Genomic DNA, 16701 nt, shown 5'->3' on the forward strand with positions numbered 1-16701 from the left:
GAGCTGAGAAACTCCATCCGTCATATACATATAGCCAAGTTTAGCAGCATAGACTTCCCAACCCCCTTCCTCTCCTGGCCTTCTTCCTCTCCTGTGAGGTTGTGACATAATGAGAGAAGGGACATGGGCATTGGTAGTTGACCACCTGCATTTCACACTCCAGGAGGTGATCTGATAACCAGCATAGCACCTAAGTGGCTGGCGTGCCCAGCTGGCATGAATGGATAGGCTGGGAGGAAGGATGGTGCCCTTCCTATTGATCGATGGATATAAATAGATAAAGGAAGCCTGGTGCATGACTCATGGCTGCAATGCGGAGGCAGGAGGATCATACGTTCTAGGTTGAGGCTATGTGAGATTCATGGTTCTGTTTCTCATGTAGCTCAAGCTGGCCTCAAAATCCACTATACAGCTGAGGGTGGACTTGAACATTTGATCCTCCGCCTCCATTTCCTTAGTGCTGAGATTAGAGGAGAGTGGTCCCACACCCCGGCTTGAGAGAGAACATTTCTGTCTCCCAGGGTTCCCTGCAGCAAACAGCCCCAGCCCCCATCAGTCTCTGGCATCAAGTAATCTACTTTTGCCACTGTAGGTTAGCTCTGCTTTTCCTGCAACACTGGAAGTGGAGCTGGGCAGTACTGGCCTTTGTAAATGGCTTCTTTCAATCAGGCCAGCCCATTTGCAAGCCATCTATGTTCCACATGTCAGCTAGAGTGCCAGCCACTCCCTCCCTGGGGGATCCTAGGCAGGGGCTCCACCACTGAGCCACACCCTAGCCCCTCACTGTGGGATTCTAGGCAGGGGCTCTACCACTGAACTACACCCCACCCCCTCACTGTGGGATTCTAGGCAGGGGCTCTCCAGATAGCCTGTTTCTTCAACCCTATACGATCTTTTCATCACCAGGTGGGAGTATTTTATGGCACATAAAATATTTTCTAGTATTCATCATTTTATTTTGTGTTTTTAAATCTTATTCATGCTATTTTTCTCAGGGAAAAAAAAAAGAAGTCCAGCCCCTGAAGTCAGCCTGCTTGTGTGATTTTGGAGAAGCTACTTACCTTCTCTGTGCCTCTTTTGCACATCTTTTGAATGGGAATAACCAATAGTGCATACAGATTTTTGTGAGGATTTCAGTGACACCAACCCTCCCAATCTTATCTAGAATAATAGTCTTGCAAACCACCTGTTAGCTGGTCTCCATGCCAGACTGCAGCAAGACAAGTGACCCTTCCCAGGCTCAAACAGCGTTTGCTGACAGCTACGGCAGCATCCTTCCCGAAGGATCAAGAAATAATCACAAAACACCCAGGTCTGTAATTAGCTTTTATAACACTAGATGGCGATCTAAGCCCTGGTTTGTACCATTTTGGGGTAACCCTAGAGCACCATAAAATGGGATAGGAAATCGGATGAGTTGGAGGGGGTTGATTTGAAGGGGTGTGCAGTCATTTGTAGCTCTCTACCGCCCCATAAATAACCCTAATAAACTTGTGTGCTATCGGCACGCACCATTCCTGCGTGGAAGCAGATGTTAATTTTACATCTTCCTGGGAGAGCCCGACCGCAAAATTTAAGGAGTGTTTGTTACATGCTTAATACTGGGACTGCTGCATAGCACGCTCCGTCAACGTTGGCGTTACCAATGTTCAACGTGACTGGCCCACAGCGAGGACTTGGTGGATATATTTACGGAGCCAGTGTGAGCAGTGTTTAAGAACGTGGCCTTTGATGTCAGAGCTCAGTTAAAATCCCGAGAGGGCTGCGGAGGCAGCTCGGTGGGCAAGATAGCTTACCACCAAGCCCGATGGCCTGAATTCGACCCCAGGAATCACATGGTGGAAGGGGGGGGAACATCCTCTTTGATCTGGTTCACATTCGTACACAAGTGAAACGAACAAACAAATGTGAAAAGGAGGGAAAACAACAAAAAGGAGTGGCGGGAGGGACCGTTGTAGAGGATACTTTGAATGTGGGATGGAGCGTGAATTCTTCTTACGGTCTTGTAATGTGCACCCCGACCATGGGGAGGCAACAGAGAGCAGTCAGTGAGTGATCTAGAGACCAGCAATTCCATTTCAGCATAAAACTCCCGGTGTATAATAATGCTTGGGATAGCGGGGCTGGTGGCGCACGCCTTTAATCCCAGCATAGACAAAACCAAAAAGGAGAAAAAAAATTAAAGGCTTGTGCCACTACTTGGTGGTGCGGATGGTGGTTTATAAAAGCGAAATATTTACCATAGTGTGGAAGCTCAACAAGAAAATGTGTTTAAGAAACTTAAAGTTCATCAATAGACAGCCCTAAAATGAATCTTCTTGAAGATATTCAGTGACAGGGAGTGTCACTGCTGATATACATGCCTTGTTTTAAAGGTATTTCTGGGGCCCTCTTCAGGACTCTAAGGACACTGCATGCACATGTGTGCCACATGTACACACACACACACACACACACAGAGGAGGTAGTTAAAAAAAGTTGTGGTTTTCTTTTTTTGTTTGTTTGGTTTTTTTTTTTTTGAGACAGGGTTTCTCTGTGTAGCCCTAACTGTCCTGGAACTTGCTTTGTAGACCAGGCTGGCCTCCCTCACTGAGATCCACCGACCTCTGCCTCCTGAGTGCTGGGATTAAAGGTGTGCTCCACCATGCAGAGCTAAAATAAATAAAATAAATAAATTTTAAAAAGATATAATATTCTGTTCATCCTTCCAGGCATAGTGACACATGCCTGCCATTTCGGTGGTAGAGCACTCCTTAAGTGCATCAGAGACCCTGAGTTCAACCTGAAATAACCGGAGAGAAAGGGAGAGAAAAACAGGTCGACAGAGAATCCCTCAGCAGCAGCCTGTCATTCATAGTTTCCACAGATATACACAAAATGCCTGCTCTGTGTCTGGCGTGCACGGTGCACAGAGCAGCAATAAGCACACACTGAATCTTTAGAGGGGAGAATTGCCCCTTATTCAACCATCGCTTCAGCAAATAGTACTGAGTACTCACATGCCAATAAAACAAGGCACTGGGAATGTAGCCACGAGGTTAGCAAAGACGGATTCAAGGTCAGCCTGGGTTACAAATTGAAGACCTGTCTCATGAAACCAAAGCTGGCTGGCCAAACAAAACCAGAGTCAGCCAAGGAAAATAAGCTGAAGCAGACAAAGGGTTTAGTAGCACAAGGTGGGGTACCGGGCCTCCTGAGAAGACACCCTGAAGGAGTGGGAGGCAGGAGGATACCTTGAAGAAGAGACTCTTCCAGACAGAGGGAAAAGCCAATACAAGAAGCAGAGAAAGCTAGGTCTGATCTCAGACTCCCAAGTGGCTCAGCAGTAAAGCACTTGCCTAGAACTCCTAGGGCTGGTGACTTACCTATTAGGCTTGCCTCTCACTATACAGGCCTAGGTTCAATGCCTAGTACCCAAAAAAACAAACAAGACCCTCAAAAACCTCCAGGTGAGAAAGCCATCTCTATTTTTCAGTAAGACCACAGAAGGGTGTATTTGGTTATGGGTCTCTTTTCCCTAGTGTTTTCCATATTGACCAATTTAAAATTTTAATTACATTTATTTATTTAATTAATTTATGCCTATGGCTCACTTGTGGAGGTCAGAGAGGAACTAGTGGGAGTCATTTCTCTCCTTCCACCATGTGGGCCCAGGAGATTGAACTCAAGTCTTGGCAGTAAGCATATCTTACCCACTAAGGCATCTCACACATCTGAGACGAATTATCAAAACAAAAACAAAACAAAACAAACAAACAAACCCAAACTTATTTAAAAGATTAAGATCATGTAGTCAGGAGGAAGGGGGAACTGGGATTGGTATGTTAAAATAACAAAAGATTATTTTTAAAAAGAAAATTAAAAAAAGATCAAGTAGTGTCAGATTCCCAGGTTCTGCCGTCACTGCATTCAAAACTTACTACGTGTTTCCTGAGGTCATTAACCAAGTACCATCCTTTAAACCTGCTTCTTTACCTGTAAAATGGGAATTAAATCAACAGGATTGGGATATCCAACTTATTCCAGAACCAGTCGCGTGCTAACACAGGTATTAAAGGTGCGTAAGAACTGTTTCTGGCCATTATGTTACAATCTTTCACCGTCTTTACTTCTTTGGGAGCCGATAGGAATCTCTGTGACAAGAAAGCTGTCATTTCCCCTTTAAGAACCAGAGTGGGCGGGGATTCAGCGTCCCCCGCAACTTTTCCAAATTTTCCAATCTCGGCTCCGCATTCTTTTCCTGAGGTCTCCGATTGGACAATCTTCACCAATCAGCGGCTGCAGGGAGCCCTGCCTGCCGCATAGCCCCGCCCCCGAATAGGCACTACCCACCACCCGGCCAGCTCCGTTGCTATGGGGACTAGTGGGCGGCGAGGAGTAGGGGAGGCCCCGGATGTTCGTTGGGGTTTCAACATGGCGGCGGCAGTAGCCGCGGCGGCGGCGGCGGCGCGAGACAGCTGAAGGCGGTGCGCGAGCCCTGAGTTCCGGGCCGGGTAGCTAGGCCGCGAGCGACCGCGGCGCCAAGCCGGTAGGTTAGGGGGTTACCGTGCAGGAAGCTTGTGGTTAGGGGTCTGGGGGTGGGGTGGGGTGGTCCGGGCACGCGCTGTGCGAGAGCGGCTGTGGGGGGCGGGGCCGGAGGGGTCAAAGTTCACTCTCGGTGGAAGGGTCGCTAGGAAGAGGGTCGCGGGCAATGAGGGAGGGGGAGGGGGGCTGTCGCGGTGAGAGGCTCGACCGGCGGAGGGGGCGTGGCCGTGTTTGGAAATTTGTGCAAAGTTTGAAACACTAAGTGGGGGCGTGTAGGAGGGGTTCGGAACAGGTCTCATAAAAGGGGGCACTCAAAGTAATTTAAGAAGAGGGTGTGGCTGTAAGGATTAGAGGTCACAGCCAAGAGAAAGGTGCGACGGTCTGGTTGGCGATTTAAAAGTCTCAACCCGCGGAGTAGGTGAATGAGTTTTAAGTTTGGGGGTATATGAGACAGGGCGTAGGTAGAGTGTACAGAGATAAACATCTGGTGGCTAGGGTCATAAGCTAAAATCCCACCCAAGCGGGGCGCGTTCAGCGGGGAGGGGGCCGGGGCATCCAACAGCCTTCAAAAGTGCATCCTGGTGGTGGGAGTAGAAAGGGAGCCCCCTCCCACAAATAATGAAGGCCAAACATCGGGAACACGCTGATGATGGGCTAGGCTCCCCTCTCGGCGCGACCGCTCTGCATAGGTACTCATTTAGCCCTCACTACTGCATGGCTGGGGCCGAAGCTGTTATTAAGACGCTAAGTGATTTGCCCAGGTCAGCTAATGAGTAAGGTGAGCAGCTGGGATTCCAGCTCCGGAGCGGCGGCCCCGAGTGCTGCTGTGGCCTGCTGCCTTTCAAAGAAAGAGTCTTGGTGCCAGTTAATGTTTAACGCGAGAGCGCACTGGGTACGCCTGGCCTTCTTTCATTCCTCCTCTTGTGAGGTGGAGTTGAGGATTAAAGGACACCCCTATTTCCCTGACAGGAAAACTAACGCCAGGAAAGCTTTGCTACGGGGTAGAAGCTGACCAAAGCTTCTGCCCCTACCTGCCACACTGTCCACTTCCTAGGAGGTCTGTTCCTGGAAGCAGACAGCCAAGCCACTCCCTGGGTGGGAACGGAGTGTCTGTTTAGCCTCCTTGGGAGGGTGTGACCTGGGAGGGGAGGTTCCACAGGGCCTATGGGAGTGGCATGTTGGTGGGTGGCCCAGAGTCCAGTGAGACACTGGTTGGGTGGGTGTGACCTTAGGAGTTCCCTCTTAACCGGCCTTGCTCTTCCTGTGGTCTTAAATGGATCCCACCCTTTAAACTGCTGCTGGTCCGTGGCTCCCAAACTCTTCAGTTTGAGACTTGGTCCTCCTCCTGGGCTCTGACCTCCTGTCCTAGCCAGTCATTTTCCTACTTTGGTCACTCACACTTGGCCAGCTCTGGGCAGCTCTTGGCTTTACTTTCTTTCTCCCTCGGTGAGAGAGCCCATTCTGCCTCTTCCTGGTTCCTGAGGGCATGAGCATTCCTGCTGGTTCCCGGTGCTCCTGCAACACCAGCTGGCTGCCAAGTACCCTGGTGGGGACTGTTAGGCACTGTGCTGGCTTCTGGGACTATCAGCAGGAGGGCAAGAGCCACACAGCCCTACCCACAGGGCCCGCTCAGTCTCTGCCGTGGGAGCAGGCTGGGATCAGACCTCAGCCAGGGACATTGAGCCTCAGCTCTGTAAATGAAGTAAGATAGGGAGAGTGCCAACAGTCTGGGGTTCCTGTCCTTGAAAGGTCCCTGAGGAAGCTCTGCAAGGTGAGTAAGAGAGACAGGAAGGGACACAAGGTCAGAAACAGCGCTATGTGCATAAGCCCTCCTGGGCTAGTGTGTGTGTGTGGGAACAGACCCAGAAGTTTAACCTGAGAAGGGTCACTTAGAAATACCCCAGTTTTCTCTGCAGAGTGGGCTTAATGAGTGCTGGGTGTGGAGGGCTTGGCCTGATTTGGCATACAGTCGGCACCGGGTAGCCTGGTACACTGTAGAAGCCATAGTCTTACCACTATCTCCGGACTTTCCCCACAGCCAGCCAACCCCAAACTGCTACGGCAGTGTCGGGGAGCTGGCATGCTGTCGGCATCAGATCCGCGAGGCTGCCCAACCTCCCAGCCTTGCTGTGGCAGGTGAGATGAGGGACTGTGTCATTGGAGGCCCAGATTCAGGCCCCTGCCTTGTCTCTGACCAGTTTGGTTTTTTTTTTTTTGTTTTTTGGGGTTTTTTGTTTTTGTTTTTCTAAGTTTTTTGAGACAGAGTTTCTTCATGAAGCCCCAACTGTCCTTGAACTCACTTTGTAGACCAGACTGGACTTGAACTCACAGAGATCCTCCTGCCAGAGTTATGGGATTAAAGGCATGCACCATCACTGCCCAGCTCAGTTTGGGGTCTTGAGTGAGTGTTTTTATTTTGACGAGTTTTGTTCCTTATGCTCTATGGTAGGCTAGCAAGAAAAGCAGAGCTTTCAGTGTTAGGGGTCCCCCAGCCATCCCCGTCAGGCCACAGGACAACCATGATGCCATCTACCTAGCACATCTCCCCTCTCTCCCAGCCTAGCTTCTCTGGGGAACTTGATCAGCAGAGCCACCCTCACTGCTGAGAAGACGGTAGGCTAATAGTTGATCGTTCTTTCCCTAGACAAGTCAGCACCACCTGATCAGCCCACTCCACAGAGCCACATCTGACCTCCCTAGGTTGGGCTGAGGTGGCCGCAGTCCTTTGGAAGCCCCTGGGTGGCTCACATCCTCTGTGCCACAGTGCACAGATACAGTGCCATCTGAACACGCCGTAGTGCATTCTGCACTGTAAAGGCCTTGGATGGGCAACTTGTCTCATGATAGGTCACCTAGGAGTCATCCTTTTACATTTTGGTAGTCATGTGGTCAGTTCCTTGCTGGAGCTGTCACTGTGCTGTAATGAATATTCTAGAATGTTTCCTTGTGTTCCATGGCCGCAGTGTGCCTGGCCTTAACACCTCGTGGTGGAGATCACACTTGGCCCTGATGCTGGGAAATTGCTTTCCTAGAGGGTTGTGCTATGTGCTTCCCGGCAGTGCACAGTGATTCTCTTGTTCTGCTGTGACGGTTGTGGCTCTGGCTGGAATGCTTTCCTCAGGCTGGAATGACGATTCCCCGTTACTCCAGGCAGTGGAGACCACTGAGGAGTCAGCCTGTGTGACTTCTGTACCTGATGCTCATCCAGTCTCATGTTAAAGACAGAGGGCAGGTTTCAGGGGTTTTGGCCGTTTCTCACTAGGGCATATATGACATTGGCCACAGCTTTGGCCCCTCTTCCCTTCGGCATACCTCCCAGGCTAGACATTTGGGAAATGGCCTGGACTTGGGAGGGGGATGAGCCTAGTTACTCTGTATGAGGAGCCTGGCAGATTTGTCCCCGAATAGTGACACCCAGATCAGAGGGGTCTGAGTGGGTGGTTCAGGCAGTGAGGGGAGGGCTTTCTGGAGAAAGACTTCTGGTTGAGAAGGAATGAACCGGCATTGAGCAGAGAGTAGGAAAACAGAAGGCGGTATATCCAGAAGGTGGCCAGGCCCTGGGGTCTGAGAGCCTGGGATCGTGGAGCTGAGCAGATGGAGTTGGTCCAGGCGTGCAGGGCAAGTGCTGCAGGGCTGGGACAGGTTCTGGAGCATGGCTTCCAGAGCATCACGGGGACAGCTTGGGTGGCATCGTTCTCCCATTATAAAGCTTGCTTTGGCTGGCTGGGGATGTGGCTCAGCTGATAGAGTGCTTGTCTAGCGTGGTGAGTTCCTGGGTTCCATTCTAGTGTCACATAAAACCAGACTTGACGGTGCAGGCCTGTAACCTCAGGAGATGGGATCAGAGGACCAGAAGCATGAGGTAGCCCAGTGTGTTATCAGAGGGATGGATTGTGAGAGAAGTGGAAGGAGGGTCCTGTGTGAATTCTTCCCCTATTAACTCACATGATCTTTGTAACAATCTAGAAGGTAGATCCTGCAGCTTTAGACCTGAGAAAACAGACCCAGAGATAGGAGGTAGGAGGCACATCTAAGGTACCTAGCACGCAAGTGTCAGGACAGAGGGGCAGGATTCGAAACCTGGTTCAGGGCTCTAGGAATCACTGATTGAGAGTAGCTTTGATTGGATAGTGGCCATTTCTATCACCATGGGCTTCACCCAGTTCCCTGGGGACCCATTGGATGTGAGGAGTGGTGCATGCTGAGTTTGTGTCCCCGCTGGCACCCCCACGACTCCACTCTTCCTTTTGTACTACCTTGCACCCTTTCTTGGCCTGTGGCTTATGATGTAGACTTCCTGGCCAGACGCCGGTCAGGGGTGTCCCTAGCAGCTGTTTCTTGCATCTCCCTCTGAGACTGGTGGCCACAGATGCTGCCAGTAGGAAGCTGTCCCTTTCCAAGTCACGGCCAGGGAAATGGACTGCCCCCCTCACTCATCCGGGGCTGAAGCTTATTGTCTACTGGACGCCTGGGCCCACAGGAAGATTTGGGGGTGTGCTAAGGAAGGCCAGAAGGGGAACTCCCCCGATCCCAGGGGAGCACACAGTGACAGATATAACAGAAGCCACAGCTCATTGCAGCTCGTTCTTGCCAGCAGTCCAGGGGCAGTGGGGACTCCCTTGACTGATATTCAGTACTGGCATATCTCTTGGCCAGTCCCTCTCGCTGGGATCCTCTGGGGAAGAGTTAGCCTCTTCCTGGTGAAATGGGGTGATTTCAGTTCCCTGCCTGCCAAACCCAAGGCAGATTTGAGGGACTCCTGTTGCAAAGTGTCCTCAGCTCAGAGCCTGCTGAGTCCTCCATAAGTTCTAACTTGATGGCCTTTCCAGATGTATCTCCTGGTGCTCTATCCCCAGCCTTACCTGAAGACAGCTGCAGTGCTCAGCCCCTCCCACCCCATATCCTCCTCCACCACCCCAGCACATGTGCCACAAGGACCCTGAAGCCATCTGTCACTGACCTCATTTCTCTTCCTGCATTTTCCTTTTACGAAGGCACATTGTTAGTCGTTTCCCGGGTCAGTCATTCTCCCGCTCCTGCAAGCATGCCCTTCCCTTTGCTCTCACTCAGATGGGGCAGATCACCATGTTTGTGTCATTCAATCCTCCTGCCTCAACCCCGAGTGAGTGCCGTCACACCTAGCTTGCATTTTGCACTTTGCCTCCCAAGCAATTGATCACAACAGAGCACATCCTTGAGTGTCCCATGGCTCGCGTGCTCCTGCCCTTTCTGTGCTGCAGACAGCGCTGACAACTGAACATGGCTGTGCTAGTGTGGGCTCCTAGATCGGAGTGTGAGGGTCAGAGCTGTGCACCCGGAGCTCTGCCAGCGTGCTCTGCTGCCAGGTAGGTGCTGTCACCCCCAGGATCTCAAGACCCCACATTCTTGCTGCTTCTAGCTGGATCTTGTCTGGCACTTTGTGGATCCCTGGGTTGTGACTGAGGGCCTCACTGTTCTAAGTTCTTTAAATGAGTGTGTTGTTGAGAGGCCCCTCGGTGTCCTTTTCTGGGTGCTGCTGTACCTGATCACTTCCCTTTTTCTAAAAGAGGCTTGGGACACAGTCCTCTAGCAAGCTGGTAATAGATCTGGGACTTGTCTCCTGGTCCTCTGCTCTCAAGGCAACTTTGTCCCTACTCACTGATGTGTGACTGGCTCCTGCCCACCAGGATCTGTGAAATGGGGATAATGATGATGCCTCCTGGCTGGGTGTGGTGGCATGTGCCTGTGATCCCAGCATTTAGGGGGAAGCGGGGGGACTGAGTTCAGGACCAGCATGGGCTTCATAGACTTTATCTTCAAAGACATAATGTGATGCTACTTCCTCAAAGGGTTGTTTTGGGGACAGCAGTGCATGTTCCACAGGCAGAACGTAGTAGCAAAAGCTATTGACTGAATACTCAGCGTTTCTCTGCTTGTTTAATCTATCTTCGTGTTTCCTGTGTTTGTTTGTCCATTTGAGAAAAGGTCTCACAATGTAGCCGAGGTTGACCTGCAACTCACTGTGTAGCTCAGGCTGACCTTGAACTAGTGGTTTTCTTGTCCTGTCATCCCTACTGCTGGGTTTGCTGGTGTGAGCCACCAGGCCCCATTCTTAGTATGGCCTGAACTTACGGTCCTTGAACTTGCTGGCTTCTGCCATCAATGCAAGTGTCGCATATCTCCGTTTGCAGGGCAGGAAATTAAGAGCTTGGAAGGCTGACCAGGCAGGGCAGCTGGCCACAGTAAGCAGGGCTGGGGTTTAGACTCTGGAAAGCTGCTGCTAACTGGCTAGCACTTTGACCACTTCCAAGGTGGTGTTTTCATTCCAGGCTGCTGGGGAGCTCCAAAGGGACATAGACAGGTGGGGCCTCTCAGGAGAGGATGCCCCGCCCTCCCTGCCCTGGGCACTGATAAAGCCCCATTGTGCAGTTTTCCAGATTCCCACTCCCACAGGGTAGAGTGGACAGGACCAAGGCTTGCCCTCTTATCTGTCCCCACTATTAGCAGTCAGGTTGGACAGGGGAAGAAATAGGACACTGAAGACTTCTCCACACTCACCCTGAGCTGGCGACTCCACCTTAAGGCAGCTTTGTTCCTCTCGTGAGGGACCCCTCCCGCCCTGCTACCCACAGGTCTCCACAGCCTGCCTTTCTTTCCCCACAAATCTCCACAGTGGCCCCCTCCGAGGTTATTCAACTGAAATGCTGTGTCCACATACAGCATTTATGATCGTACTGTGTGCGTATGTGTATGCATGTGTATGTGTGTTGCTAGGGATTAAAGCCAGGGCCTGTGTACATAGGAGGTGAGAATTCACCTCTGAGCCACACTCCAGTACACTGATGGAGTCTAGGTAAGGGCTCCATCCCATAGCCACGCTCCCAACTCTACTGCTTTTTATGTTCATGTTCTATGCAGAAACCAGCATGGGACCTCAGTTGTCTGCCTCTATTGAGCTCTGTCCCCTGCCTTAAGAAAGGGTCTCTCACAGGGTAAAAACTTGCCTTTTCTGCCGGAAGGCTCCCAGGAGCCTCCTGTATCCACCTGTGGGGCTATAGGTTTATGCAACCAGGACTTGAGTTCTCGTGCTTTTTTCCATTGAGCTAGTTCTCCAAGCCCCAGTTCTGTTGCCTTTTAAAGGCTTGTTACTAATTGTCAAAATTAGAACAGTGCCTAGAATACAGTTATCTGAACCAGGCATCTTAAGATGGCTCTACGTGCTTGGCCCCATCTCAGGGGAGATAGACAGAAGACACAGCACCCTGGAGCCCACTCATCTCCCCTGGGATCATGCCCTCCATGGGATCTACCTCATCCTTGCTAGCCATGGTGTGTTTGTTCTTCCTGACTGATTTACCGCTCGTGAATCAGCACCATCTTAGCTGCTGTTAGGCTGACATGGAATCTCCCATTGGCTTGTCTTTGTACCCCGCTTCTTCCCCTCAGCTCTGTGCGATAGATCTGCTTGACTGTCCATCAATACTTCCTTCCTCCCATTGATGCACCCCATCTGTTTCTGAGCCCCTGCTGTGCTGAGGGATGCTCTCTTCCCAGGGGCTCCCATGTCCCTTGCCATCCATGCCCTTTCCTACAGGCCACTCCCAGGAGTGGAGGGCAGGGTGTCCTCATCATCAAGAGAAGCTGATGGTGGTGAGAGCTTGCCTCGCTCCATGTCACCCTTGGGCCCTACATCCTTGGACCCTTGACAACACTTGGTACTGTCAGCCTTTCTGTTTGATCTTGGGCTAGTTTTGTTTGTTTTATTTATTTATTGGTTTGTGTATTTTGAGACAGGTCTGACAGTGTAGCCCAGACTGGCCTGAGACTTGTGGCATTTCTCCTGTCTCAGTGCCAAGAAACTGTGATAGCACTTCTTCACCTGTGTTTCTGTAAATTCTAATTCTTAGGCCCTCTAGAAATAAGAGAGAAGGCCTGTGCCAGGGCCCAAAAGTCAGGCTCAGTCGAACTTAGGGACACAAACCTTGACCAGAGAATGACTCTGTGACAAGTGACTGAAAGCAGGCTGCCTTCCAACCTGCCTGTTCCTGGGACGGACTGGAGTAATGGTCTCCCTTGGCTTGCAGCCCTTGGTCCTCACTGCTTCCTTCCTTCTCCACGACTTTCCCAGTATAACCTGGCGCCTGACACATTTATTTCTTCCTTTTGCAGACTGCGTCCTTGCCTTCCTCCCAGCCCATGCCACAGACTTTTCAGTCCTTCTTTCCCACAGTCTCCTTAGTCTGTCTCAGCACAGCCAGAAGCCCTGGTGAGGACCCTCCCTGTGGTTCCAGTCTCCTTACAAGGCCCTTGGATACCCAGCCTTCACCTCAGGCCACTCTTACTCTTCTCAGGCTAAGTCCTGCTTCAGAGCCTGTGTCCTAAGTGCTCTAAGAGTCCTGGCCATCTCGTTCCCACTTTGGGAGACTGCTGACTTCAAAGTCTACAGTGGCACCCGCACACAAGCTGGGAACTGCACGCTTGTCTCTGGACTACCCCTGCAGCTGTTTAGATCCCTTGTGACCTGGCCCCTGCTGGTTTATGGTGCTTCCCTCCCCACCTTAGCCAGATTCACAGTGGTAGGCTGGGGTGGAAGAGCAATGCTGTCACCTTGTCCCTTCTCTGTTCTTTCTGGTTTGTATACAGTGGTTGTAAAGGTTGGTGGACTGACAGAGTCGTTGCCAGAGTGTGTACTGGGGGACCCAAGTAGGGAGGCATTGTGGGCATGCTGCCTAGAGAACCCTCTGGCCCTAGCCTAGCTCCTGTGGATGTCCTTTGGGAGAGTATAAGGGAGCCTTTGAGGAATCAAAAGGCTTGGGGGTCAGGTCCCAAGTAAGGCCGCATTTAAATCCTGGTAGTCACTCCGGACTTCCCATACCTTAGTGCGTATACTCCTGTCGCGTAGACTCCTGTTTACACTGCGCTCCTTAAGTTTCCCTTTACCCCACACCAGCTCCTCCCAGTGCCTGTCACATACATACAAATGGACTGTTTATCTTTCTGGAGCAAGTGTGAGCAGGCCCGATGTGACCTCCAGAGGAGGTTACAGACTGAGGCTGCTGAGGCTGCTCGTTTGGAGTCTCTTTCTCTTGGTCTCAACCCCCTGGGGCTGCCCTGCTTGGGGCAGAAGGCCTGACCCAACCTCTGGCTAGGAAGTTCATATAAGGATACCCATTCTCTTTAGGTCTTTAATAAGGGAAACTAGGCGATGGTGCATGCCCTGCGCAGGGCTCCTGTACTGTAACCCAGGCCTTCCCGGGGAATCCTGGGGATACCACACCCATCTGACCCATTTTCCAGAAGAGAATATGAACCTGGCACCTGTGGGGGTCTTTGGTGCAGCCACAGCCTAGTGCTAAGATGATCCTGGTGTCTCCTCCCATTTGATTGGCATCTCATCTCCCTGGCAGTCATCTTGCAGGGCAGCTTCTCAATGGTCTTCAAAACCCAAAGGCCTAGTCAGATCACCTGCTCATTCTGCCCTCAGGCTGTTTGCCGGTTTTAATTCTCATTTCTGAGTTAGTGTGCTGTGCTTGTGGGGGCCAGAGGACGTCATTGTGACACTGTCTTCCATGTTTATGTGGGTTCTGGGGATTGGACTCAGGTTGGTACCCATTGAACCATCTCGCCTGCCCACCCCCCAGCCTCCCAATCTATGAATGGAATGTGGTGTGTGTAATGGATTAATTAGAAATGCTGTGGATCCCCAAGTGGCAGCAAGAGGGGCCATGTGGCTGTAAGGCAGAGAACAGGGGGTCCTGAGAGCAGTCAGTCCAGATGCATGAGACCATGAGGAGAGACAGACAGATGGGCATGCCACAAGACCACGCCACAGGTCTCCGAAGGCAGCTGGTTCCAGGCAGGGAGCCATGTGGCTGGCGAGAGACAGAGACATGGATAGGTATGCCATGCAGAATGAGGTTGGATATTTATGTAGTGGGTTATGGAGGAGAAAGGAAAGTGAGAAGGGGAGAAAAGCAGAGGGGTGGGGAGAGAGAGAGAGAGAGAGAGAGGAAGGGAGAGACGGAAGTTGTCTCTTCGAGAGGGAGATGGGAAAAGGAAGGGACTCAGGCTGCAAGTAGGAAGGAAGATCTGCCTGTCTCAGCAGACAGGGGAGAGAGTGGGCGTGGTTTGTCTCTTAAAGGGACAGAACAGATCATTACAATGTGTCTATTTATGTCTTTTCTCATGGCCCTCAGAACAGTGTCATGCTTTCCCACAGGGGTCTTGTCTGCCTCCTGTGGACTTATTCCAGCTACTTTATGACAGAGCAGAGGTCTCTCCCCTTCACTCTCATAAGACACCTGGCTCCCCAGGCTTCACTTTGCAGGCGAAGACCTCCCCCATTCCTTGCTTGTTTCTGTGGCACCATTGTGGTCCCTGCAGAGGACGGGGAGGGTGCCCAGAGAGGCTGTAATTTTCCTGAACAGTTTCAGGGGCTAATTAAAGGTTTTCCTTGACTAATCAGCTTACTGTTTAATTATCAGGGAGCAGACTGAGGAATGTGGAAGACTCTGCTGGGGTCTCCCCAGAGTGTGGTGGAAGGGAATCTGGAGGCCCTTGGTAGGCTCAGTAGGATTTGGGGATACCCTGTATCTCCTGTGTCAGCAGGAGCCGCTGTCCCAGTGTCCCCTTCTCTAGCTAGCATCTGCTTCGTGGTCTCACTTTACTCATTCTGGGGTTCCTGCCTTAGAAGTCAGGGTGCCTAGAAAGACTTTGCAGGTGCTGGCTGCCCAGCTGGGCGTCAACCCTGCAGCTCCTGGCTGGTTCCAGCTGCCCAGTGTACACAGGAATAAGGGCCCAGAGGGGCAGAGGGGCTGCCGGGTGTGTGTGGGGTGGGGGACTGGGCCCTATAGATGGGGGCCCTGAGGGCACAAGGGCTTCTGGAGCTGAGGAGAGGGCTGGTAGTGGGAGGAGGCTCAGCAGGGTCACTGGGTGATGGCCTAGGCTTTCTCAGGAGAGGCTGCTGGCAGGACCCCATCACTGGAAGTGTCTGGAGGGGGAGGGACCCAGAGATAGCTGCACCAGGCATGATTTCATTCCTTGCATTCCTCAACAGGCCCCAGACCTCTGGTGGCCCTGGGTTGGGGGAGGGTAGCTTAGAGAAAGGCCTCTGGATACTGGCCCTGCCCTCCCCCCACCCCGACTGTCAGCCTCACTCTGCCTGAGGTCTCAGGCCTGGGTGAGTTCTTGACTAGTTCCATTTCATCAGCAGAAAGACTCACCAGGCCTATGCCCTTGGACACACCACCCCTCACTGTTGAGCTTTTCAAGGTACCTCTGGTGGCCTGAAGTGGGGAGAATGGCCCTTGTCTTAACCTTCAGGATGCGTCGGGACATTCCTGCCCTTTGTAAGCCTCTGACCAAGTAATTAAGTCACAGCGCTCTGGGGAGGCAGGACTGTTACATTCACAGATGGGCAGTAAAGGCGGTAGGTTTCTGTGCCTGGTGGTGTGACAGCCACCTCTCCCTGGGCCATGCAAAGGACTGGGCAGTACCCTGCACACACACTCACATGCATGCATGTGCGTATTTCTGTGACCTACCCCTATCTTACCCATGTCTTCTTTCTTCATACCTGGCAGAGGTCTCTGGGAGGCTGGGGTGGGGGATATGGCTTCCATAGGCCCAGAACATTCTTCCATCACTGGGCCTGCCTCCCACCTTGTCCTCACTCCTAGAACAGAGAGTCCATTGTCCTGGAGTTATTGTGTCACCTGAAGCCTTCAGCCGCTCTGTGGACCCATGTCTGGTCACCACTGCCAGTGGCAGTTCTGGCTGCTAGGACTTGGACTGTCTGCTGACCCAACTTCAGTGCCAGCAAGAGCTTGTGTTAAAGATGTGAATATCACATCGAAGAGCTTATGTTATTTTACTTCCCACGAGCTGTGGCTGCACCACCTCTGCCTCCCCAGGCTCCTCTAGGAGGGCTTGCTCTTCGGGGTAAGGTCTCAGCTCAGATGTCCCAATTCCCACATCTGGAGCTGGGGGGGGGGGGGTGATGGCTGGCTCCCTGCCAGGGTGGCTGAGGGTTGAGTGAGTCAGCGGGTGTGCAGCCTGGAACCACTGGCGCTGTGTCATTAGAGTCGTGATCACCATTGTTACTGGTATAGTTGGGGAGGGCGGTGCTCCCACAGAGTCACCATAATTTAGGCATCCCCTTCATCAACAGGGACATCTTTGTGTTCCGTCCACACAGAC

The 16701-nt window shown here is 51.9% G+C and overlaps 1 protein-coding gene across 3 annotated transcripts in view; it reads left to right on the forward strand.

The window, feature by feature from the left end:
• The first annotated feature begins 4372 nt into the window (after nucleotides 1-4372).
• The window catches only part of Pak4 (p21 (RAC1) activated kinase 4), a 41287-nt gene continuing 28958 nt past the window's right edge, over nucleotides 4373-16701 (forward strand). Inside the window, exon 1 of one of the 3 annotated variants that reach the window (XM_087907222.1) lies at nucleotides 4373-4528. The gene's annotated coding sequence lies outside the window, so the exon portion shown is untranslated. Of the gene's footprint in view, nucleotides 4529-5833; nucleotides 6296-16701 lie in introns of those variants that run through there. The other 2 variants (XM_087907226.1, XM_087907225.1) reach the window with 2 other exon arrangements.

The sequence above is a fragment of the Myodes glareolus genome, chromosome 1, assembly GCF_982192425.1.
Source record: "Myodes glareolus chromosome 1, mMyoGla1.1, whole genome shotgun sequence".
NCBI classification, from domain to species: Eukaryota; Metazoa; Chordata; class Mammalia; order Rodentia; family Cricetidae; genus Myodes; species Myodes glareolus.